Consider the following 24,636-nt stretch of genomic DNA (forward strand, 5'->3'; position numbering starts at 1 on the left):
TGGCCACCCCTGTTCTAGAAGGTGCTAGATAAATGATAAGTAGAATCTGATTGGTTGCTATGGGTAACATCTCCACTTCTAAACCCTCACTTTAGTAAATATATACCCCTAAATGCCAGTGAGGTGCATCCTTTGCAGAGCTTTACGTAGTAATAAAATGTGTAAATAATGTTCTATTCCACTCACCAGAGCAGCACTGTCTATATTCCTTTCCAAATCACCAAATGGGTTACTCAATCTGTTCCCTCCCCCATAGGGAGCACCATAATAAGTACCAGCCAATAAGAGAGGAAACGTAGATAAAAAATAAAACAAACCATATATATTACCAGATAAAAGCATGCTAGTATACATTAGATAAACAAATGCAAAAGTCAACATTCAATTCAAGTCCATATTTCCCACATATATTTACAAAACTGAGCCGTGTATCCTTACTGTAAGTGCGTTGCCAGAATGAATGGGGGCTTCAGACAGCTGCTATCCTGCACGGACCCTCTGCTCCTTGTCACCTAATCAGACTTATAGGGCCAGGTCACATTACAGGCTGGCCCTGAGCCACTACCTAATAAGGTCCTGATGGCTACCTCCGAGGCCTACTTACAGGTTCTAAGTATGGATCAGCCTCTGCCCAGCTGCACATACAGATACTCCTGAGCGTCCCATATACAGAGCCATTAAATCATTAAATGGGGGGGGGGGGAGATATTAAGTCTACTGAACTGTCTGTGACAGTAAATACCTAAGTGCATGTGTGTTAGTTATTGTATTATGCAGGACATAATACTAGATTTACTAGCAAGCTTGTATCTTGCACTAAAAAGCATTCACTTAAGTTAATACAGTTTCATTTGATTACACGTTTATGATTTGTTCATTTGCTTTCAGGTTATTAAAATTAACCAGTAGGAACATTATAAATTATTAACATGCTATCACTTTCCTTGCTCTCTCACAGTCCGAGGATGGGTAACACAGTACTATACGCTAAGGGCCTGATTCAGACCTGGCCGCAAGGCTGCGTTCGCACGCAGCTGTCCGCAGCCAAAGTATGCAAACCCCGCAATCGCTAGCAAGATATTAGCACGCCCACTATGTTTTGCCGTGCGATCGCGGTATGAAATTAGACGCCACCAGCCTGACACAAGACGCCCACTTTCCCTTAGTAACATACGTCATCTCCAGGAAGTGTATTAAACAATCGGTAACATCGGACCCATACGCAGCACTTGTGGCTGACCAAGAACTGCGAGTGCTGCGGTGTGTAATTCAGCCATGTGACGTGTACGCTGACGATGCCTCTTAATTTTGCACGTTCCGACGCACAGACACGCCTGCATTCGCACCACCACACCGCCGTTACCATCGACCACCCCCTGTCACCACCCACAAACGGCATGTGCTGTCACTCATGCTTATGCTTGCTGAGCGTCTGTGTACTGGGTGTGATCGCTTCCCGATCGCAGTGACTGGTTCGCGCATGCCCACTGCGTCTTGTACGCATACGCAGATTGAAAACATCAGCAGGCTGCGTGTGAACGCAGCCTTGCGACCGGGTCTGAATCAGGCCCTAAGCTCCATGCAGTATGGATCATCAGAGATGCATAGAAAACTACTACAATAAGATAACTTCCCTTCTTTTAGCGCGTATTGCGGAAGCTTCTAAAAAGACAATTCTGTCCCAATCACTAAGGAACCGGTACCCATTTCATTAATGGTTCCACGATTGGCACATTTATTTCAAATGGACTGGATCGAATGCTCACTGGATGTAGAAACTAGGGTTGAGAAGCTCTTCAATATTTGGCTAGCCTATTTTGTCACTTTACCGCCCCATGTTAGAGAGTTCACCAGGCAAGCGGTTACACTAATATCCGGGTATAATTTAGAGCCTCTGGATAAAGGGTCCCCCCCATTTTAGTTAATAGTCTTTAATCTCTAGTTTTAGTTGGAAATATATTTTTATTATTAAGTATTTTTGTTTTGGTGTGGTCGCTGTTATTTATATCTGCTTATTTGGTTACTCTGACAATGGCAGCTCAGGGTTATATAGGTTTTTCTTTATATACAGTAGCATCCCTCTTTTCTAGTATTATAGTGAAAAGAAAAAAATGGAAATCTTTAGTATTTCATAATTATTCTGTATTTTTAATTTTCTGTTTTATTATTTTGTGTGAACCTTTCAATAAATATAAATGTAAAAAGATAACTTCCCTTTTTTTCCTGAGCTTACTGATATGGACAGTGATGGGGTATTGAGGAAAAGCAGCTACAGTATTTGTTGTTTTGTAGACATGGGTCTAGTCTGGGGAGATGAGTACCCCACCCCACAGTTACCTCTTTCTCGCTCTCTCTCTTTTTTTTTTTAGAGGTTGGGGGGGGGGGGGATTGTTTTTGCTCAACTCCTATAAACACATCAATATATCAATATATTTATGTGTTTACTGTTTACCCATACATTTGTGAATTTCCCCATACAGCAGTGGTTCCTATACTCAGGGCCTTATTCAGCAAGGATTGCTGATGCGATCACGGTAGCAATTGCGCACGCAGTTCTGCTGCGAAAGTATGCTAATAATTGCAATCGCAAAGCGCTCTCACTGACAACATGTAGACGCCCACTTCCCCTCTCGCACATCTGTAATACCTTGCAGTCCAGCCAAAACAACGGTAACATCGAAGTACATCGGAGTCCCTCGCACATTTACGGCAGGTCTGACCCTGCCACTAATTTGCTAACTTTCCTACACGCAGTGAGGCTGCGTATGCCATCGCTGTGGCTAATTTATGTACGCCCCTGTAATGGCGTTCAAACGCTCTGGCACGCCTGCATTTCTACGACCACCCCGTCACCACCCCCAAACGGCACTTCCTGTCAATCACTCTGCGATGGGTCTGCGTAGTCACTGTGATCGCAGACACGATCGCAGTGGTGCCTTTGCGCACGCGCACTGCGATGCAAGCGCAGTGAGAAATAAACAGCCGTCTGCTTGCGCTTTAGCAGTTGCGATCCTTGCTAAATCAGGTCCTCAGTCCTCAAGGCACCGTAACAGTCCAGGTTTTAAGAATATCCACGGTTGAGCACAGAGGGTTAAATCAAATGAAGGAGGTATTTATGAAATCACCTGTGATGCAGCATGGATATCCTTAAAACATGGACTGTTAGGGTGCCTTGAGGACTGAGTTTGGGAACCTCTGCCCTACAGTACAAAACACACACTGTTACTGTAGGTTAATCGGCTTTTGCTAAAATCAACCCTAATATGTGCATGTGAGGATGACGATTTACCGTTGCATGCAAGTCTGTTTTGCGGAGGTCTCCTGAGATTTTTAGCACTGCGCATGTGTCCGTGCTGAGCATATGCAACTCGGAGCATCTAAGGGTGTGTCCTGCGCATCTCGTCGCATCTCCACTTGCAGCTGAATTGGTGTAACTAGGTGGCATTAGGGCATTGCACATGGGATAAGTGTTCTAGGGGCCTATTCACTAAGCCTTGGAAAGAGATAAAGTGGATGGAGATAAAGTACCAACCAACCAGCTCCTAACTGCCATGTTACAGACTGTGTTACAGTCCAAGGCTTAGTAAATAGACCCCTGTATCTCTCTCCACTTTATCTCTCCAGGGCTTAGTGAATAGACCCCCTAATGTCCCTGTTATACCACCTCTGGATCTTCTCTCCTTTCGCTATGCATCCCCAGCACTACATTAGTAGCCCCTTTCTGAATGATCTAATTTATTAATGCCTATTTGAAGATAGGGGATCCGGAACTTTACCCAGTACTCAAGGTCAGGTCTTACCTGTGACCTATAAAGTGGCAATATAACCTCCCACTTCTTCCAATATTATTTATAATATATGCCTATATTACACCGGCTTCATGCTGCCCCTGCCACCTCTATCCTGTACCTTGTATCTCTGTATGATCTGGTGCATGGAACCTCAGTGGAGGGCTCATTATCCCGAATATACGCCTATTACATTGGAGGGCACATTATCCAGAATATACACCTATTACAGTGATGGGCACATTATCCAGAATATACACCTATTACAGTGATGGGCTCATTATCCCGAATATACGCCTATTACATTGGAGGGCACATTATCCAGAATATACACCTATTACAGTGATGGGCACATTATCCAGAATATACACCTATTACAGTGATGGGCACATTATCCAGAATATACACCTATTACAGTGGAGGGCACATTATCCAGAATATACACCTATTACAGTGGAGGGCACATTATCCAGAATATACGCCTGTTACAGTGGAGGGCACATTATCCAGAATATACGCCTGTTACAGTGGAGGGCACATTATCCAGAATATACACCTATTACAGTGGAGGGTACATTAACCCGAATATACACCTATTACAGTGGAAGGCACATTATCCCGAATATACGCCTGTTACAGTGGAGGGTACATTATCCCGAATATACGCCTATTACATTGGAGGGTACATTATCCCGAATATACACCTATTACAGTGGAGGGTACATTAACCCGAATATACACCTATTACAGTGGAAGGCACATTATCCCGAATATACGCCTGTTACAGTGGAGGGTACATTATCCCGAATATACGCCTATTACATTGGAGGGTACATTATCCCGAATATACACCTATTACAGTGATGGGCACATTATCCCGAATATACACCTATTACAGTGGAGGGCACATTATCCCGAATATACGCCTGTTACAATGGAGGGTACATTATCCCGAATATACACCTATTACAGTGATGGGCACATTATCCCGAATATACACCTATTACAGTGGAGGGCAGATTATCCAGAATATAAGCCTGTTACAGTGGAGAGCAGATTATCCAGAATATACCCCTGTTACAGTGATGGGCACATTATCCAGAATATACGCCTGTTACAGTGGAGGGCAGATTATCCCGAATATACGCCTGTTACAGTGATGGGCACATTATCCAGAATATACGCCTGTTACAGTGGAGGGCACATTATCCCGAATATACACCTATTACAGTGAAGGGCACATTATCCCGAATATACGCCTGTTACAGTGGAGGGTACATTATCCCAAATATACACCTACTACAGTGGAGGACACATTATCCAGAATATACACCTATTACAGTGATGGGCACATTATCCCGAATATACACCTACTACAGTGGAGGACACATTATCCCGAATATATACACCTATTACAGTGGAGGACAGATTATTCAGAATATACACCTATTACAGTGATGGGCACATTATCCTGAATATACACCTATTACAGTGGAGGACACATTATCCCGAATATACACCTATTACAGTGGAGGACAGATTATTCAGAATATACACCTATTACAGTGATGGGCACATTATCCAGAATATACGCCTGTTACAGTGGAGGGCAGATTATCCAGTATCCAGAATATACGCCTGTTACAGTGGAGGGTACATTATCCCGAATATACACCTACTACAGTGGAGGGCACATTATCCCGAATATACACCTACTACAGTGGAGGGCACATTATTCCGAATATACGCCTGTTACAGTGGAGGGTACATTATCCCGAATATACACCTATTACAATGGAGGTGACATTATCCCGAATATACGCCTGTTACAGTGGAGGGCACATTATCCCGAATATATGCCTGTTACAGTGGAGGGCACATTATCCCGAATATACGCCTATTACAGTGGAGGGCACATTATCCCGAATATACGCCTATTACAGTGGAGGGCACATATCCAGAATATACACCTATTACAGTGGAGGGCACATTATCCCGAATATCCGCCTGTTACAGTGATGGGCACATTATCCCGAATATACACCTATTACAGTGGAGGGCACATTATCCCGAATATCTGCCTGTTACAGTGGAGGGCACATTATCCCGAATATACACCTATTACAGTGATGGGCACATTATCCAGAATATACGCCTGTTACAGTGGAGGGCACATTATCCCGAATATTCGAATGTTACAGTGGAGGACACATTATCCAGAATATACGCCTGTTACAGTGGAGGGCACATTATCCAGAATATACGCCTGTTACAGTGGAGGGCACATTATCCCGAATATACGAATGTTACAGTGATGGGCACATTATCCCGAATATACGCCTGTTACAGTGGAGGGCACATTATCCCGAATATACACCTATTACAGTGATGGGCACATTATCCCGAATAAACACCTATTACAGTGATGGGCACATTACCCCGAATATACACCTATTACAGTGGAGGGCACATTATCCCGAATATACACCTATTACAGTGAGGGCACATTATCCAGAATATACACCTATTACAGTGATGGGCACATTATTCAGAATATACACCTATTACAGTGGAGGGCACATTATCCAGAATATACACCTATTACAGTGATGGGCACATTATCCAGAATATACACCTATTACAGTGGAGGGCACATTATCCAGAATATACACCTATTACAGTGATGGGCACATTATCCAGAATATACGCCTGTTCAGCGGAGGGCACATTATCCCGAATATACACCTATTACAATGAAGGGTACATTATCCAGAATATACACCTATTACAGTGATGGGCACATTATCCAGAATATACACCTATTACAGTGGAGGGCACATTATCCCGAATATACACCTATTACAGTGGAGGGCACATTATCCTGAATATACACCTATTACAGTGATGGGCACATTATCCCGAATATACACCTATTACAGTGATGGGCACATTACCCCGAATATACACCTATTACAGTGGAGGGCACATTATCCCGAATATACACCTATTACAATGGAGGGCACATTATCCGAATATACACCTATTACAGTGATGGGCACATTATTCAGAATATACACCTATTACAGTGGAGGGCACATTATCCAGAATATACACCTATTACAGTGATGGGCACATTATCCAGAATATACACCTATTACAGTGGAGGGCACATTATCCAGAATATACACCTATTACAGTGATGGGCACATTATCCAGAATATACGCCTGTTACATTGGAGGGCACATTATCCCGAATATCTGCCTGTTACATTGGAGGGCACATTATCCCGAATATATGCCTATTACAGTGGAGGGCACATTATCACGAATATACACCTATTACAGTGGAGGGCACACTATCCAGAATATACACCTATTACAGTGATGGGCACATTACCCCGAATATACACCTATTACAGTGGAGGGCACATTATCCCGAATATACACCTATTACAGTGGAGGGCACATTATCCAGAATATACACCTATTACAGTGATGGGCACATTATCCAGAATATACGCCTGTTACAGTGGAGGGTACATTATCCCGAATATACGCCTGTTACAAGAGAGCTTTCCCCTTCACTTTGATTAGAAATATAATAAGTAAGTAGACTTTACAGGAGCTAGGTAGTGTGGCTCACAGAGCTGCCCTTACAGTACAGTAATAGATGATCACATTGGCCTGAGTTATATAATACACTGAAAGCTGTAGTATTAGAAGGAGCTGAAATGTCACACGGGAAAGCGAAAGGATCTGTTATCTGCACTGCAGTCCCAGATAGAGTCACCTTACCAAGCAGACATCTCATATGATGCACAGTCATGTACAAAGAATTACCATGGTGATGATTGCTAGACATGTTCCTATACAGTGCATCCGGAAAGTATTCACAGCGCTTCACTTTTTCCACATTTCGTTATGTTACAGCCTTATTCCAAAATGGGCTAAATTAATTTTTGTTCTCAAAATTCTACACACAATACCCCATAATGATAACGTGTAAAAAAAATTTAAGTATTCACAGCCTTTGCTCAATACTTTGTTGATGCACCTTTGACAGCAATTACAGCCTCAAGTCTTTTTGAATATGATGCCACAAGCTTGGCACACCTATCTTTGGGCAGTTTTGCCCATTCCTCTTTGCAGCACCTCTCAAGCTCCATCAGGTTGGATGGGAAGCGTCGGTGCACAGCCATTTTCAGATCTCTCCAGAGATGTTCAATCGGATACAAGTCTGGCCTCTGGCTGGGCCACTCAAGGACATTCACACAGAGTTGTCCTGAAGCCACTCCTTTGATATCTTGGCTGTGTGCTTAGGGTCGTTGTCCTGCTGAAAGATGAACCGTCGCCCCAGTCTGAGGTCAACAGCGCTCTGGAGCAGATTTTCATCCAGGATGTTTCTGTACATTGCTGCATTCATCTTTCCCTCTATCCTGACTAGTCTCCCAGTTCCTGCTGCTGAAAAACATCCCCAACAGCATGACGCTGCCACACCATGCTTCACTGTAGGGATGGTGCTGGTTTCCTCCAAACATAATGCCTGGCATGCACGCCAAAGAGTTCAATCTTTGTCTCATCAGACCAGAGAATTTTGTTTCTCATGGTCTGCGAGTCCTTCAGGTGTATTTTGGCAAATTCCAGACGGGCTGCCATGTGCTTTTTTCGACTAAGGAGTGGCTTCTGTCTGGCCACTCTACCATAAAGGCCTAATTGGTGGATTGCGGCAGAGATGGTTGTCCTCCTGGAAGGTTCTCCTCTCTCCACAGAGAAATGCTGTAGCTCTGACAGATTGACCATCAGGTTCTTGGTCACCTCCCTGACTACGGCCCTTCTCCCCCGATCGCTCAGTTTAGACGGCCGGCCAACTCTAGGAGAGTCCTGGTGGTTCTATTTACGGATGATGGAGGCCACTGTGCTCATTGGGACCTTCAAAGCAGCAGATATTTTTCTGTACCCTTCCCCAGATTTGTGCCTCGAGACAATCCTGTCTCGGAAGTCTATAGACAATTCCTTGGACTTCATGCTTGGTTTGTGCTCTGACATGCACTGTCAGGTGTGGGACCTTATATAGACAGGTGTATGCCTTTCAAAATCATGTCCAATCAACTGAATTTACCACAGGTGGACTCCAATTAAGCTGTAGGAACATCTCAAGTATGATCAGTGAAAACAGGATGCACCTGAGCTCAATTTTGAGCTTCATGGCAAAGGCTGTGAATACTTATGTACATGTGATTTGTTTTTATTAAATTTGCAAAAATCTAAAAAAAAACTTTGTACACGTTGTCATTATGGGGTATTGTGTGTAGAATTTTGAGGACAAAAATTAATTTATTCCATTTTGGAATAAGGCTGTAACATAACAAAATGTGGAAAAAGTGAAGCGCTGTGAATACTTTCCAGATGCACTTTCCGGATACAATCCTTATCGGCTAGCCTAGTGCATTTTCAGATCAGTGTCCGTTGGACCCTAGGGTAGCCAGCTAACATTGCAATTTCATAGAAAATATAGCATTTTTACTTTTGTGCAGGATTCCTAAAGAGCAACCTTTCCAATCTGATCAGGACCATTGACTGACCACAACGCATAGGTCATATGGGCCACTGCTTGCACAGCCTATCACCATAGTTGCCGACATTCAGCTCCCTCCTTCCGGGAGAGAGCTGAATACCTGCACACAGCGGGGGGCGTGGCTGGGCACTGACTCCACATGGGGGCAGGGCCAGGGCGTGACCGCATGATCGCGTCATCGTGGCCCCGCCCCCTCTGCCTGAAAAAAGGCACTGTGAAGCAGGGGGCGGAGCCACGATGACGCGATTTAGCGCGAATCGCGTCATCGGGCCCCCCCGCTGTGGGGGTTTCTAGCTGTAGTTGGGGGGGCAGACGGCAGCCGGGAGGCTTGCATGCCTTTCCAGGGGGTCGGGAGCGGCACCCGATATTCGGGAGGCTCCCGACCAAATCGGGAGGGTAGGCGAGCCTGCCTATCACATTGTGTATATTTACATGTAGCAAAACTCACTATACATCTATATATAATATGTTCTCTCAGGGAAGCATGTGAGCCTAACAAATGTAGGGGTCTATTCATTAAGCCTTGGAAAGGGATAAAGTGGAGAGTGATAAAGTACCAACCAATCAGCTCCTAATTGTGTTTTTTTTTCAAACACGGCCTGTAAAGTGACAGTTAAGGTGCGTGCACACTAGACAAATTTTTTTACGATTTGCCCGATTTCGACGGATCGGAACGACAATTCGGAAAATGTGTATGCACTATGTCGCGCTCCCGTGGGGTTATCAGCCGCATCGTCAGGTCGGCCCTACATGCAGGCCAACCTGACAATTCGACTGACGACCACATGCATCCACTAGTTACCAATTCCTACATACAAAATGGTAAGTTGCAAACATTTTATTATTTAGGGGCAGATGCGTAAAGGATATATAAGAGGATCCCTTTTTTACTAAATTTTTTTGCAGAAATTAGGTGTTTTGAACGTTTCTCCAGATGTAACAAGAGGCTTCTCCAGCAGGCGCCTAACATACAGTATCATTTTGCCGCTGCCATGGCCATGTCTCTCCCCCTTAATATTTTATACAGACTAAAAGATGCCCCCCCACTGCTTTCCCTCTCCGTGTAAGCTTCCCCTCCCTCCTGTCATATCTCTGATCTGCATGGCGCTGCAGAAATCCACACTTATAATAATCATGGGCAAAACTGCTGGATGTTAAGCAGACTCTAGTGAAACAACTACCATAGAAGCTTTAGAGAAATATGATGCAGACCCTGTGTCAATAATCACAAAGTCGACACCATAATGTCAACAGTTATGTCAACATTGTTGATATGTCGACATTTGCAGAATTTCAACATGGTTACAGTGCACAATGCCGGTTGCAGGAGGGGAGGATTAGGGGTTAGGGATAGGGGTTACTGTTACTCTAAGGGCGGGTACACACTAGAACGACCAGCAATCTTGCCAATGGTCGGGGTGATTACTCTTCGCCACGGACCATGCAAGATTGCCAGTACACATGAGGAATGACTTCATTAAACTACACAGCCCTTCATGCGATATCATGTGATTGGCCATGTTGCACGGCCAATCACATAACTTTGCATGTGACCCGCGAGAGCGCTCAATCGGGTATACACACTGCACGATATTTGCCCGGTTTGTCACTCCGATTTGCACAGGAACGACAAAGCGGCCTAAGTTTTTCCATCATGCCATCAGACAGTAAATGATTGTATAGGCAATAAAAGAAGGGGGAGGAATTCTGATATCTATAAAATAACAACACACCCTAGTTTCTACTAATTCTACTGTCCTCCACTGGGATAATCCAGATGAATGGTAAAAATAACTTTTAACATTATTAGTAAAAATATGAACCAACTGTGTTTCTCCAGTTGCAGTTAGGATACATCCAGTGTTTCATATTAACAACATCATAAGGCTTAAACATAGAGCATTTGCACCCTGAATATACGTAGGAAGAAGCATGTTTACGTGCATATGTTCAGTCTGACGCATCACATGATACGTCCTGTTGAAACAAAATAGCATTTGCGCCAAATTTATGCCAGGCGTACAATTGTGACTCCCCAAATAGCGTAGAAATGCGACATGATATAGTTAGTAGTGAATGCTAAAGTCGCATTACCCTATGAGGCAGATTGAATTACATGTGATCTATCGACAGTAGCCCCCATTACGCTAGCTGATTTCACATGACACCTCCAAAGACTGGGAGCAGAAATAAACTAGTGGAAGTTAACGGATTGGGTACGGGATGCCAGCGCTCAGGATCCCGGCGGTCAGAATACCGAGAGAATTTCGAAAGTAACCTAACCCTCCCCCTAACCCACCTTTCCCGCAGCCTTACCCTAACACTCCTCCCCACATCCTAACCCTAACCTTCCCCTCTTGCAGCCTAACCCACCATTCTTGCAGCCTAACCCTAACCCTCCTCTCCCATAGCCTAACTCTAACACTCGCCCCCACATCCTAACCCTAACCTTCCCCTCCTGTAGCCTAACCCTCCCCCCCAACAGCCTGATCCTAACCCTCCCCCCCACAGCCTAACTCTAACACTCCCCCCCACATCCTAACCCTAACCTTCCCCTCCTGTAGCCTAACCCTCCCCCCCACAGCCTGACCCTTACCCTCCCCTCCCGTAGCCTAACCCTAACCCTCCCCCAACATCCTAACCTTTCACTCCCGTAGCCTAACCCCCCAACAGCCTGACCCTAACCCTTCCCCCAACAGCCTAACCCTAACCTTACCCTCCTGTAGCCTAACCCTCCCCCCCAACAGCCTGTCAAACCGTAACGCAGTACAACAGCCTGACCCTAACACTGCCCCCCACATCCTAACACTAATTATCCCCCCCACAGCCTGACCCTAACCCTCCCCCCCACAGCCTAAACCTAACCATCCCCTCCTGTAGCGTAATGATTTGTGTCTGTGTCCATGTCTACATCGCAGTTATGTGAATAAGCCCTTAGTGTACTCAGCCTACGTTTGTCGACCATTTCCCTGTTCTACAGACATTAGGAACCGCAGTGTACAGTGTGCAAACAATCTGCATATGGACTTATGGGCACTTTTGTTTTGGTATGTACAGATGTATGCTCAATCACCTACCGTCTATACGCCATACGGTGTGAGGCACCCAATGCAACTGAGGTGCTCTGAGAAGAGCAGCGTCCCATATGTTTCTCTAAATTAAAGCCTATCGCACTGTACTAGAGACGCTGGGCTGCGACTGTAACCGCACAGGAGTTGGTTATAAACACGTACAAAGCCGCGGATGAAGCGCAACAGAACTTGGAGTGAGAAAAAGCTGCGGCCGCTGCATCGTAGCACTTTGTACACAGACTCATTCGTACACATTCATTAGTGCATGCTAGCAATGTATTTTGTCGCTCCCAGTTGTTTCATTTATAAGTCAGATGCACATTTTAAGCAAGAAAAATGTACAGTGCGGCCGAGTCACCGCACATGCTGCGCAGAGGGGATATTTGCCGCGACTTGAGCAACAGTGAATGAGAACACATCTGCATGCACTGTACATAAATGCATATTTAATGCAAAATCAATGTGTCCAACTCTACATGAGCCCCATGGACCTAAGGATCAATGATCCCTACTCCATAATATGTATGCTGTGTTTAGCATGTAGCACACAGACCTCTACAACATTCTTTGTGCCCCCCAGCTAAAGCCGTAAACCAGTCCTGTATCATTCCTCATGGGGAACCTTAATCTAGGTTTATCAATAGACTTAATTTCTGGAAACAGGGATTTGCAAGTTAAAGAAAACTGCTACAAAACTGGGACTGTAAATGCCAAAACAAAACAACAAGAGCTCTAATCCCATCCTTACATTGCCAGCAGAGGCTTTTTATCTATTACATAGCAATAATAATCCTAAAAAGATCTGTGACAATATCTGTAGTGGATGGATTTATCCTCCTATTAAGCCTCACGGTCTTACACTGTACATAGCATGACCCTGAGCAACAGGTGGCATGGCTGGTAAGTCTGCAGCTGAACTAGGACAGAGAGAAGTGAGGCAGCGCCTGTACACACAATTATTAACCCCCTTAATGTCAATGGCTCGTGCACCCATTAAATGCAACTGCACAGTGTGTGAATTCATCTCAGTTGCAGTGTGGAGCACCTCAATTGCAATGAATCCAGTTATTACAAACGTTAATATATAACTATCTGCTGTTGGAGGTGCTGCTGTTGTACTGACCTGTCCGTGCCTATGCAAAGGGAAACCCCAGGGGCAGAGGTGAGAAGATTTTAGTATCTTCAAGCAGCTGCCCCGGCTATTTTTGCCTCTATATATAGTTGCCTGCTGCAGTGCATGCTGGGTGCAGGACTTCTTGCCATATCTCAGCCAGTAAAGGACAGCAGGCTCTCAAGAAGATGTGACCTGCATATAGATGTGAGGCAGGCGACTGCGGGGAGGGCGAAGAGGAGGAGAGAGGGGGAGGATAGGAAAGCTCTGAAGTTTACATGGAGAAATAAGATGACTGGTTATATAAACTGTTAACCCTCTAGTTTGAAATTTGGCACGTTTTCACAGAATGGGGGGACAAGACAACTTAATGGAATCATCGTGTTCAAAGTTTTATAATGTGTGCGAAGACTACAAAGCCTTGCCAGATACAATGACGCAAAATAAGGGCCTGATTCAGAGATCGACGGAATTACAGAGCCGCACACAAGCGGCTGCGCAAATCCGTCCATCTCAGATGCAAATGCAAAAGGAGGCGTCAGAGGCCCCTTTGCTGCCTTTGCGATCCCAGCACTGCGACTGAAGTCACAGGATGGGATCACCATTGCGACAGATGGTAGCGATGGTTGCTCCTTTGGTGCCTGGTCACGTAAGAGGCCATGAATCTGCGTCCGCCGACGCAGACCCTGGTCTCGTCTCTCCCAGAAAACGAGGGCGACAAGCAAATGTTTCCGGGAGCAGTGACCAGGCACGAACCCTGCTTCGCCCCCCCCAAACGGCTTGGTGGGGGTCTGCGAGCGTGATTGCAGGACCCGTTCTGCACATGCAGATTGAGACCCCTAACCATCAGAGATGTGCGTTCATCCTCGGATAAACGTACATCTCTGAATTGGGCCCTAAATCCTAAATCCCTCGATGTTACGAAAACAGATTTCGAGGCTGTTACGGGGTTGGTAGCAACATGGAGATGAAGTACTAAATAAAAAAATGTGCATGCAAATATAGCATACTTCTGCAGATATGCAGGGCTGTACACATCATTGCACTGGCATTGGCGTTGGCAGCATTAAGAGCCTAGTTTACGACAAGTCATCAGAAGCAGCAAACATTTACACCTGCCCTGTTGCCCGTGCAAAAGATTAGCATATGAACAGACGATCTGACCATAACTGCTGGTCTGCGTAATCCGTATTTCTGCTATCACATTGATACTGAACTCGGCCTATGGTAGACCGGCCTTTTCCTCCCTCCATTCCACCCCTGCAGTCTAACGAGTCTTAAGCTGGGTACACACTGGCTGATATATTGTCCCATTAATTGATCAGCCAATATAACTGGTGCCCGTTGGCCAGTGTGTACCAGCGATATGTCTATCGCATTGGCTGAGCTGCACAGCTGATGGACAGATATATCTGCAGACATATCTGTTCATCGGCAAGTGTGTACGGACGGGCTACAGGATCGCCTGCACACATGCATCGGCAGCCGCGAGGAGGGGGTGGATATGCTCCTGCTCCGCCCCCCCCCCGGACACCGGGACCCGCGGCTGCCCGTAAGATGAGGGCCGTTCAGTGTGTATGAAGGACCATAATCTACAGATATATCTGCAGATCACTCGATCTGCGGATATATCTGTTCAGTGTGTACCCAGCATTAGGTGTCCAATGCGTGCAGGCCTGCATTCGTGTGTACTGCATATCCATGAGTTCGCTTACTGCGGGCACCACTGTGGGGGGGTGACTGACAATGGTGTCACCACATCCCCTGTCCTGCGACAAAACTCACAGCCACTACACAACTGCGTCCAGGCCAGGAGTGTCTGCAAAGAATCTGTTTACAGGAACTGTGGGCCCGATTCAGACCCGCTCGCTAGATGCGTTCGCACGCAGCGAAAGTATGCAAGTCCCGCAATGGCGCAGCAAGGCATTAGCACGCCGACTATGTCTTAGCGTGCGATTGTGGTGTGTATGCAGACGCCCACCAGCCTGTCTTAAGACGCCCACTTTCCCTACGCAATACACGTCATCTCCAAGAAGTGTATATAACAATCGGTGTCATCGAGAACCATCGGTTGTATACACAGACCATACCCTACCGCAAGCACTGCGAGTGCTTCAGTGTCAAATTCAGCCAAGTGACGTGTACTATGACGCTGCGTCTTAATTATGCACGCCTCTGAAATGGCGTTGAGACGCTCAGGCACACCTGCGTTCACACCACTACTCCCCCATTTCCATCGACCAACCCCTGTCACCACCCACAAACGGCTCGTCTTGTCACTCATTCTAGCGAGGTGGCTATGCGCAGCGAGCGAACGCTTCGTGATCACATGGAGTAGTTCACGCAAGCGCACTGCGATGCGTACGCATGCACAGAACGCAAACATCAGCAGGCTGCGTGCGAACGCATCCTAGCGAGCGGGGCTGAATCAAACCCTGAGAGTTCCATTAAGTAATACAGATGATCAGAAAATAGGAAATAAAATAAAACACCCAAATTCTGACTGACTGTTGGCTAACTAACTACCTCCCAGAATTGATCAATGACCTGTAAATCTTTATGGACTTTTCCTAAGTGTGAGACTAGACAGTCTGCATAAGGAGATCTATGAAGTTCTGCAAACTTGTATTTCATACATTGAGTTCTCATTAGATAAAGGGCCTCATTCAGACCCACTCGCAAGCGGCTGTCCGCTCGCAAGTGGGTCGATGGTGTGCACTGCGCATGCGCACGACGGAGGGAGCTCCGTCGTGCGCATGCGCCAGACGCGACGAGCGAAGGACTTTCCTTCGCTCGTTGTGTCTGATCAAAGGGGGCGTGCTGTCGATGTTGATTGACAGCACGCCCCTTTTGGTGGGCGTGCTGGGGGCGTGCCTCCCAGACGGGGGCGTTCCCAAGGGAACGCCTACCGTCAGAAGCCGGCCCACTGACATCACTAGTGATGTCAGTGGGAGTGATTTTGGCTCTGATAGAGCCAAAATCACTCCGGGCCTTGCGGTTGAGAAACTCAACCGCAGGCTCCGGCTCGCAGTGGCGATGGTCAAGACCATCGCGGCCATCAACCTGCACGCTCGTATAGGCTGTGGGTGGTGACCCACAGCTATACGAGCATCCAGGAGGACGCTCCATAATTATGGAGGTGGGCCCTGATTCAGAGCGAGCGCTCTGGTCAGAGCGTCCGGCTCTGAATCAGGGCCAAAGTCTCATGGGACAGGCGCGGTGCTTGTGACCACATAACAGTCTCCACAGTCTCTATTTTATTGCACAACTTTGCCCAAAAAAATCATGTATGTATGCTAAGCAGTGAACACATGGCTGTGTGTAAATATGAAAATGCCGCAGGAGGCGTCTGGTGTAAATAGGCGCCTCTTGTCGGCTTCTGTGATTCAAGGACGCAGCATCGGATCATCTACGAAAAAAACATCACCCATCTCAGTAACCCTCAGGTTTTCACTTTGCTGGGGCCAACATATGGTATATAACAACATTAATGCATGGGTCCCAGCATCATAATAATTCTATTAAAAGTAAGCAATATGTTCATGCAATGATTGTATCAGGCATCATAATTAAAACACGACCCTTCCTATATAGGAAAAAAGTGATACTAAATGTCCCAATGACACGAATACATGATCCAAAGAAATCCTCTAGTATGGAATATATTGACACAAAGGCCCTCATTCAGAGCCGTACGCTCTGAGCAGAGCGCACGCTCTGAATGAGGGCCGCCCTCCATAAAAATGGAGCGTCCTCCTGGACGCTCGTATAGCTGTGGGTCACCACCCACAGCCTATACGAGTGTGCAGTTTGATGGCCGCGATGGTCTTGACCATCGCGACCATCGAAACTGCGAGCCGGAGCCTGCGGTTGAGGTTTTCAACCGCAAGCTCCGGAGTGATTTTGGCTCTATCAGAGCCAAAATCACTCCCACTGACATCACTAGTGATGTCAGTGGGCCGGCTTCTGACGGGAGGCGTTCCCGTGGGAACGCCCCCGTCAGGGAGGCACGCCCCCGGCACGCCCACCAAAGGGGGCGTGCTGTCAATCAACATCGACAGCACGCCCCCTTTGATCAGACACAACGAGCGAAGGACTTTCCTTCGCTCGTCGCGTCTGGCGCATGCGCACGACGGAGCTCCCTCCGTCGTGCGCATGCTCAGTGCAGAACATCAACCCACTTGCGAGCGGACAGCCGCTCGCGAGTGGGTCTGAATCAGGCCCAAAGTTCCAAACTTGTTGCCAAGAAGGGGAATAACGTAACAACCACGTTTATGCAGTATTTGGAAATAGCTTTCATTCAAATAAGCAACAATGTCTCCACTAGTGTGCGATTATAGTGGTCACATAAGTTCAATTAGAATAATTGCCAAAGCAGGCTATGTAGTATAAAGCTGCTTACCAATGCAGCCTGTATAGATGAATCTTAGAACCGTTCCAATACTGTTGTGGCTAGCTCCCAGGTCCGTGCTGGTTGCCGGCGACTCCGCACACACAGCCCGATGAAACCGGCGTCTCTACACAGCCCGATGCACCGCTGCCAATCGGGCCCCCTCTCTCTCAGGAAAAACAAAGTATGCTAAAAACGAGGCCACCTGCTAACCCTGCCCTGTGCCCCCCTCCAGTCCAGCCAGCATTCCCTGCGGTCCCCCCCCCAGTCCAGCCAGCCTGCCCTCCCTGCGCCCAGCCAGCCACTCTGTTTTCCCTGCCCTGGCCCAGTCCAGCCAGCCGTGCCTGTGCTCCCCCACCGTCCAGCCAGTCTTCTAGTCTGGCCAGCCTGCCTTCCCTGTGCCCCCCCCCCAGTCCATCCAGTCAGCGGTCTTCCCTGCCCTGCCCCAGACCAGTCAATAATCCCTGTACCCCCCCCCCAGTCCAGCCAGCGAGCCTGCCTTCCCCGCCCATCCCCAGTCCAGCCAGCCAGCCAGCCAGCCTTAAGGTTCAGCCAGCCTGCCTTCCCTGAGCCCTCCCCCAGTCCAGCCAGCCAGTCAGCCTGTATTCCCTGCCCCTGTCCAGCCAGCCTTCTCTGAGCCCTCCCCCAGTACAGCCAGTCAGCCAGCCTGTATTCTCTGCCCCTGTCCAGCCAGCCTTCCCTGAGCCTTCCCCCAGTACAGCCAGCCATCCAGTCTGTATTCCCTGCCCCTGTCCAGCCAGCCTTCCCTGCGCCCTCCCCCAGTACAGCCAGCCAGCCAGTCTGTATTCCCTGCCCCTGTCCAGCCAGCCTTCCCTGCGCCCCCCAGTTATAATAACAACTGCCCCTGCAGCCCAATCGTTGAGAATTTTTAAACTGGTTTACATACCAATTGTTACCCCCACCCATACAGTAGCTCCACCAAGACATTATCCACAGCTCCACCAACCGCTGTCCCATAACCTGCCTATTTTGTCAGTACCAGGCCCCACAATTTCTGATGGCAGCCCTGCCAACTTGTACCATGTGCTTGCCCAGGAAAGCCCCCCCCATCTGACCTATAAAGCAGCGCTGCGGGGACAGACTCCCGCAGCGCTGCTGAAGTGACGGGTGGCTCCTCTGTGGTTCTCTGCACTGGCACTGACGTGATGATGTCAGCGCCAATGTAGAGAAGGACGGAGGAGTTGCCACGTGCCGGCAGCACTGCAGGTAAGAGAAGAAGGCACAGCTGGCACTGTGGCTTGCAGCAAATTTATTAAGGTAAACAGTAAACAAGAAGAATACAGCCCCGATGTATACTACAGTATATACAGCAGGGGTAGCCAACCCTGGTCCTCGAGAGCTACCAACAGTGCATGTTTTCCAGGTCTCCTCACAGAATCACAAATGAAATAATTAGCTCCACCTGAGGATCTTTTCAGATGTGCTAGTGAGTAATAACTACACCTGTGCACCAGCTAGGTGGTCTGGAAAACGTGAACTGTTAGTAGCTCTCGAGGACCGAAGTTGGCTACCCCTGATATACAGCATACTACTTAGTATATTGAATGAATTAAACCCCTATATGGTATATGATCTGGTGGGGAGAGTTTATATAATGTAAGATTCAATCACATTATATAAACTCTCCGCAATGGTTTATGTACCATGTATCATTCAATGCTACTAAGTAGTATGCTGTATATACTGTAGTATACAGGGGGGGCTCTCGAAGTGTCAGAGCTGTGGGGAGCTGGATCCCTGACTGATGCCTCATAATACAGTTTATATCCCTGGGTATAACCCCAGCAGCAGTAACCCAGGACCTGGCAGCACTCTCACATCTCAACCCTCACAAGGCTTATGATGTTCAAAAGTTTCTCTTGATTAATCCTCGCTTTACATCCTGTTTTTTATGTTTAAACATTGAGCGAGCTGGCGCTGCTGTGGGAATATATGTTCTTAGATATCAACTATAATAGCGCCACCAGCAGGTGTGCTTAAACAAAGTATAGAATACTAGCTGAAGTACCCGGCATTTCCCAGGTTTAAATGTTCAATATATTAAGTTCTATTATATGCTGTCGCCCGAATCCATCCAATGGAAGGCCAAGAACAGGCTCCCTGGGTCAAAGTACTTCCCGCCGTGAGGTCCGAACAGAGCCCCAACCACTCCATTAGGCATCCCAGACAATTGCCACCTCTCTGTTAAGTTTTCATCCAAATCCATCCAGTGGAACCAGAATAGGCTTCCCGGCTCAAAGTCATGCCCACCATACACCAACGGGATGTCCAACCGAGACCTCAACCCCCTAGTATATCTTCTGGGATCCAATGTGACCACTCTGTGAAGTTTTTGTCCAAATCTATCCACTGGAAGGCTCAGACAGGTTTCTCGGGTTCAAACAGGCTCCCTGGGTCAAAGTTCTGCCCAGCGCACTCCGTGTGGTCCAACCGGGACACCAACCACTCCATTAGGCATCCCAGACCAATTGCCATCCCTCTGTGAAGTTTTCATCCAAATCCACCCAGTGGAAAGCTCCCTGGGTCAAATTTCTGCCCAGCATCCCAAAGTTCTGCCCGACCGGGAGCCTAACCCCCCTAAAACCTGGCCAGGATCCAACTGGATCACCTCGCGTTGGTTTCATCCGAATCAGTGTAGGGGCACAGTGCCAGTGTCCTTGCTGTCACTGCGCAGTGCCATTTTCCTAAAGATGTCACTGGGAAGATGGAGGAGGGACTCGCTTGCAGAAGCAAGATAAGTATACTTTGAGTGTAGGGAGTGCGGTGCAGGGGCCCATGTGCACCCCACAACCTGCACCTTTTATAAATATGTCAGTAACGATTGAGACGCATAGTCTAGGAAATGTATTGGAAATGTACTGGGCGTTTGTGGGCTGTGACAGGGAGGTGGCTATTCATGATCCCTATTATGGGCGTGTTATAGGAGCAGGGGGCTGGTGCAAGTTTCGATGGTGCAATTACTTGACATAAACCTGCAAATATCTGTCATGTATCTAACCTGCATGTACTGGATCTTCTAAGACCTAAGTCCTGGATTTTGCATGATTATTTTCTAGAAATTAGACTTCTTATTCGCTTCCCATGAATCGTCCATAAAGTTCACAATGATGATGTTCATATTTCAGCACGAGAAAACGAATTCCGTATATTGCTAATTTATGTGTTCTGCAGCAGAGAACAAGATAGACTCTCTCCTTAGTGTTTGATCTGGCTGCAGCGTCATCAGCAGGGAGCTCTGGGCTCAGAAGGTCAGGCAGACAAGTAGATATGAAGACAGAAGTCACTGCTGCTGCTACTCCCTGGGGTCTGCAGAGTACCAACACCAAAGCACGTCATATAATCTGATTTTAGAGGTCTGGAGGTGCACAGCCATCTACTGAGGCCAATGTGATTTGGTTGTGACATGATGATAGCAAAAAATAGATTAGCAGCCACTCAGAGAGGAAGATGGCTCACAGTAATGCTCATGGGAGAGGACACAGAAAACCTCCCCAGAACTCGGGGGAATCAGCAGACAGGTGTCCTTGCACGTGCAGACTTAACAACAGCAGACTTCATATGTTGCAGAAGTAGCAAGTGTAGTGTGTACAGTCACCAGTATGCATGGGCAGTAGAAAATTTCTCTTGATAAAAATACAGGGTAGGTGTCATGCCTTCAGCATAGGGTTTGTTACGTTACACTATTTCATATTAGCAGCCCCACCTAGTGGTCAGGACAGCAGCAGTTTAAATCTGATCTATTTTGTCCTTCTTAACATTCCATAGCAGTCTAGCAATGCATTCTGGGCCAAAGGAGCTGTAAGCAGCCATTTTCACATGGTCCCAGACAGTCATCATTACATATGCTCAACCTGGTACAGCATCCGATGGTGAGTTCTAAGCTTCAACTGTGCCATAGATCTGCTTAGCCAGTTATGTTATGCATGTTAGCTGTACTATGTGACATTACAGTCTATACTGATTTTAGAGGACTGGAGGTTAATAGCCATCTACTGAGGCCAATGTGATTTGGTTGTGACATGATGATAGCAAAAAATAGATTAGCAGCCACTCAGAGAGGAAGATGGCTCACAGTAATGCTCATGGGTGAGGACAGAGAAAACCTCCCCAGACCTCGGGGTGAATCAGCAGACAAGTGTCCTTGCACGTGCAGACTTAACAACAGCAGACTTCATATGTTGCAGAAGTAGCAAGTGTAGTGTGTACAGTCACCAGTATGCATGGGCAGCAGAAAATTTCTCTTGATAAAAATACAGCGTAGGGATTACCTACCATGGGCCCAGGGTCAACATCAGATTCCAAAACCTTAGCAGTATTCCTTTATCCACCACATTCTGTGCGACATACTGGACATCCAGCTCTCTAGTCAACTCAACCAAATTCATCCGGTTAAACCAGGCAAATGCTATAAAATGTCTGGCACAGTGTTTGGCAACATGCATGTGTGTATGTGTGTGTGTGGGGGCGGGGGAATCGGATTCCCTCCTAGCCAACAAACTAATCTGCAGTCACATCCTTTAAGCAAACTATGACAAATATATTAACATATGATCTTTAAAAGATATCCGTCAGGTAGTGAGAGTGTTGTGAGGGCCCTTATAATCTAATGCCCTCACACGCATCCGCCAGCCTTTCCAGTTCCAGCATAGACCGCCAACTAACCTCCTGTAAGCTCCTGTGCTTTACCAGATCTCCACTAGTATTCTTGAACAAAGATATCACAGAAGAGGAGGTCACACAAATTATTGATTATCTTTGAAGAGCTGCAGAATCGGAGCCGCCTAATAGTAATAATAAAAGACTGTTAATGAGGCTATTTAACTCATTCCTTTAGGGCTCGCTCTTCAACAGTGTTAGATATCTCCAAACTGGGTAAAGGCCACAGTGCTTGCAGAAACGAGAAGACCTATATCTTATTTTCACAATTGATCTTCGGTTATTTGCTAAAATACTCGCTAACATCACTCCATTTGTGGTCCACCCAGATCACGTCAGATTCATCCCCAGGCTGCAAGTATTGGATCATATTCAGAGACCTAATTCACATTGCAAAGATTTCAATCCCCGAGTGGGTCATCGACTTCTGAGAAGGCCTTCAAAAGAGCATTATGACCATTCATGAACAGGGTTCTGGCCCACATAGGTCTTCACGGCAACTTTATTAAGGGGGTGGTAGCTATTTACTCAAAATCTGTGGCCTCTCTGCAAGTTAATGGAATCACCTCTGCTTCCTTACCGATTAGCAGTGGCACTAGGCTTGGTTGCCTCTTGTTTCTCCTGGTATTCAACCATATGATTTAACTGCTAACAGATAGAATAAGAGAAAACAGAATCATTGAGGCCTCTCAGGAGAATAAGCTGGGGCTATATGCAGACAACATGCTGTTCTCCTTGTCGTAGCCTCACAAGTCCCTCACTAATCTTCCCAAAGAAATCCATACTTACAGCTTTCTAATTACAAGAGAAACACACATAAACCAGAAGCTGTAGCTTAATGTATCTAACAGCAAATGCACACACACTCACGCATACAAATCTAAATGGCAATCACATTCCTTGAAATACCCAGTATCTATATAAATAAAAAAAATAGCTATCTGTATAGCTGTATTTTTAACATTGCAGCCAGTAGGGTTAGATATCTTCAAACTGGGCAAAGGCCCAAATCTATCAGCAACTTAACTCATACTGTATCTCCCTTTTAAACATCAATATGAAATGCTAAAATACTTGCTAATACAGTGGTTCCCAAACTGTGTGCCGTGGCACCCTGGGGTGCCCCAGGGCACTTGCAGGCAGGGGTGTATCTATAATGGGTGCAGGGTGTGCAGGGAACACAGGCCCCTGGGGTCAGTGGGGCCCCGAACCGCACACCCTGCACCCATACTATTACTTACCTCTCCGGAGTCCCACGTTGGCGCGGGGCCCGGTGCTGTAAAAACGACTGGAAAATGGTCGCAGCGCTATTTTCCCATTGACCTGCGCATACTCTATAGACTATGGGAGCACTCTAGTGCCCAGAGTCTATAACTCCGGCGCTGGCCGCGCACAGCTCAGTGCGCTGCCGGCCGCCAGACAGAGAGGAGGGGGCCATGTTGAAGACTGCATATGGGCCCCCTCCTCTCTAGAAACGCTCCTGTCGCTAATACAGCAATATTTATAAACCTTGTACAGCATTGTTAGTACCGTTAATAACTGTTTTCTTGCGTGCTCATTTGTTTGTTTACTTAGTAGGACGCTGCGTAACACTTGTGTCGCCAGATAAATAAAGGTTAATAATAATTATAAATATTTTAATTTTAAAATAATGTTGCCAATCACGTGAGAAACTTCACCTTGGAAGACAACGTTACTCCTCTTCCCATTTACACTGGTTGGAGGACAAATTGTGGTGTCATTGGAAAAAGGTGGGGGGACCCGCACCGCACACCCTGCACCCATAATAATACTTACCTCTCCGGAGTCCCACGTCGGCGCGGGCGTCCGGCGCTATAAAACGACTGGAAAATGGCCGCCGTGGCCATTTTCCCGTCGTTTGCGCATGCGCAGTACAGGGAAAATGGCCATTTTCCCGGTTACCTGTGCATACACTATAGACTCTGGGCACACTCTAGTGCCCAGAGTCTATAACTCCAGCGCTGGCCGCACACAGCTCAGTGCACTGCCGGTCGCCAGGAGGA

General features: G+C 46.8%; 1 protein-coding gene across 2 annotated transcripts in view; it reads right to left on the reverse strand.

The window, feature by feature from the left end:
* The window catches only part of AK1 (adenylate kinase 1), an 83,413-nt gene that overhangs the window by 31,492 nt on the left and 27,285 nt on the right, over positions 1 to 24,636 (reverse strand). The window contains exon 1 of one of the 2 annotated variants that reach the window (XM_088453374.1): positions 13,558 to 13,653. The exons of the other annotated variant lie outside the window; for it this stretch is intronic. The gene's annotated coding sequence lies outside the window, so the exon portion shown is untranslated. Of the gene's footprint in view, positions 1 to 13,557; positions 13,654 to 24,636 lie in introns of those variants that run through there. 2 annotated transcript variants of the gene reach the window in all.

The sequence above is a fragment of the Taudactylus pleione genome, unplaced genomic scaffold, assembly GCF_031769625.1.
Source record: "Taudactylus pleione unplaced genomic scaffold, aTauple2 ptg000579l, whole genome shotgun sequence".
Classification (NCBI taxonomy): domain Eukaryota; kingdom Metazoa; phylum Chordata; class Amphibia; order Anura; family Myobatrachidae; genus Taudactylus; species Taudactylus pleione.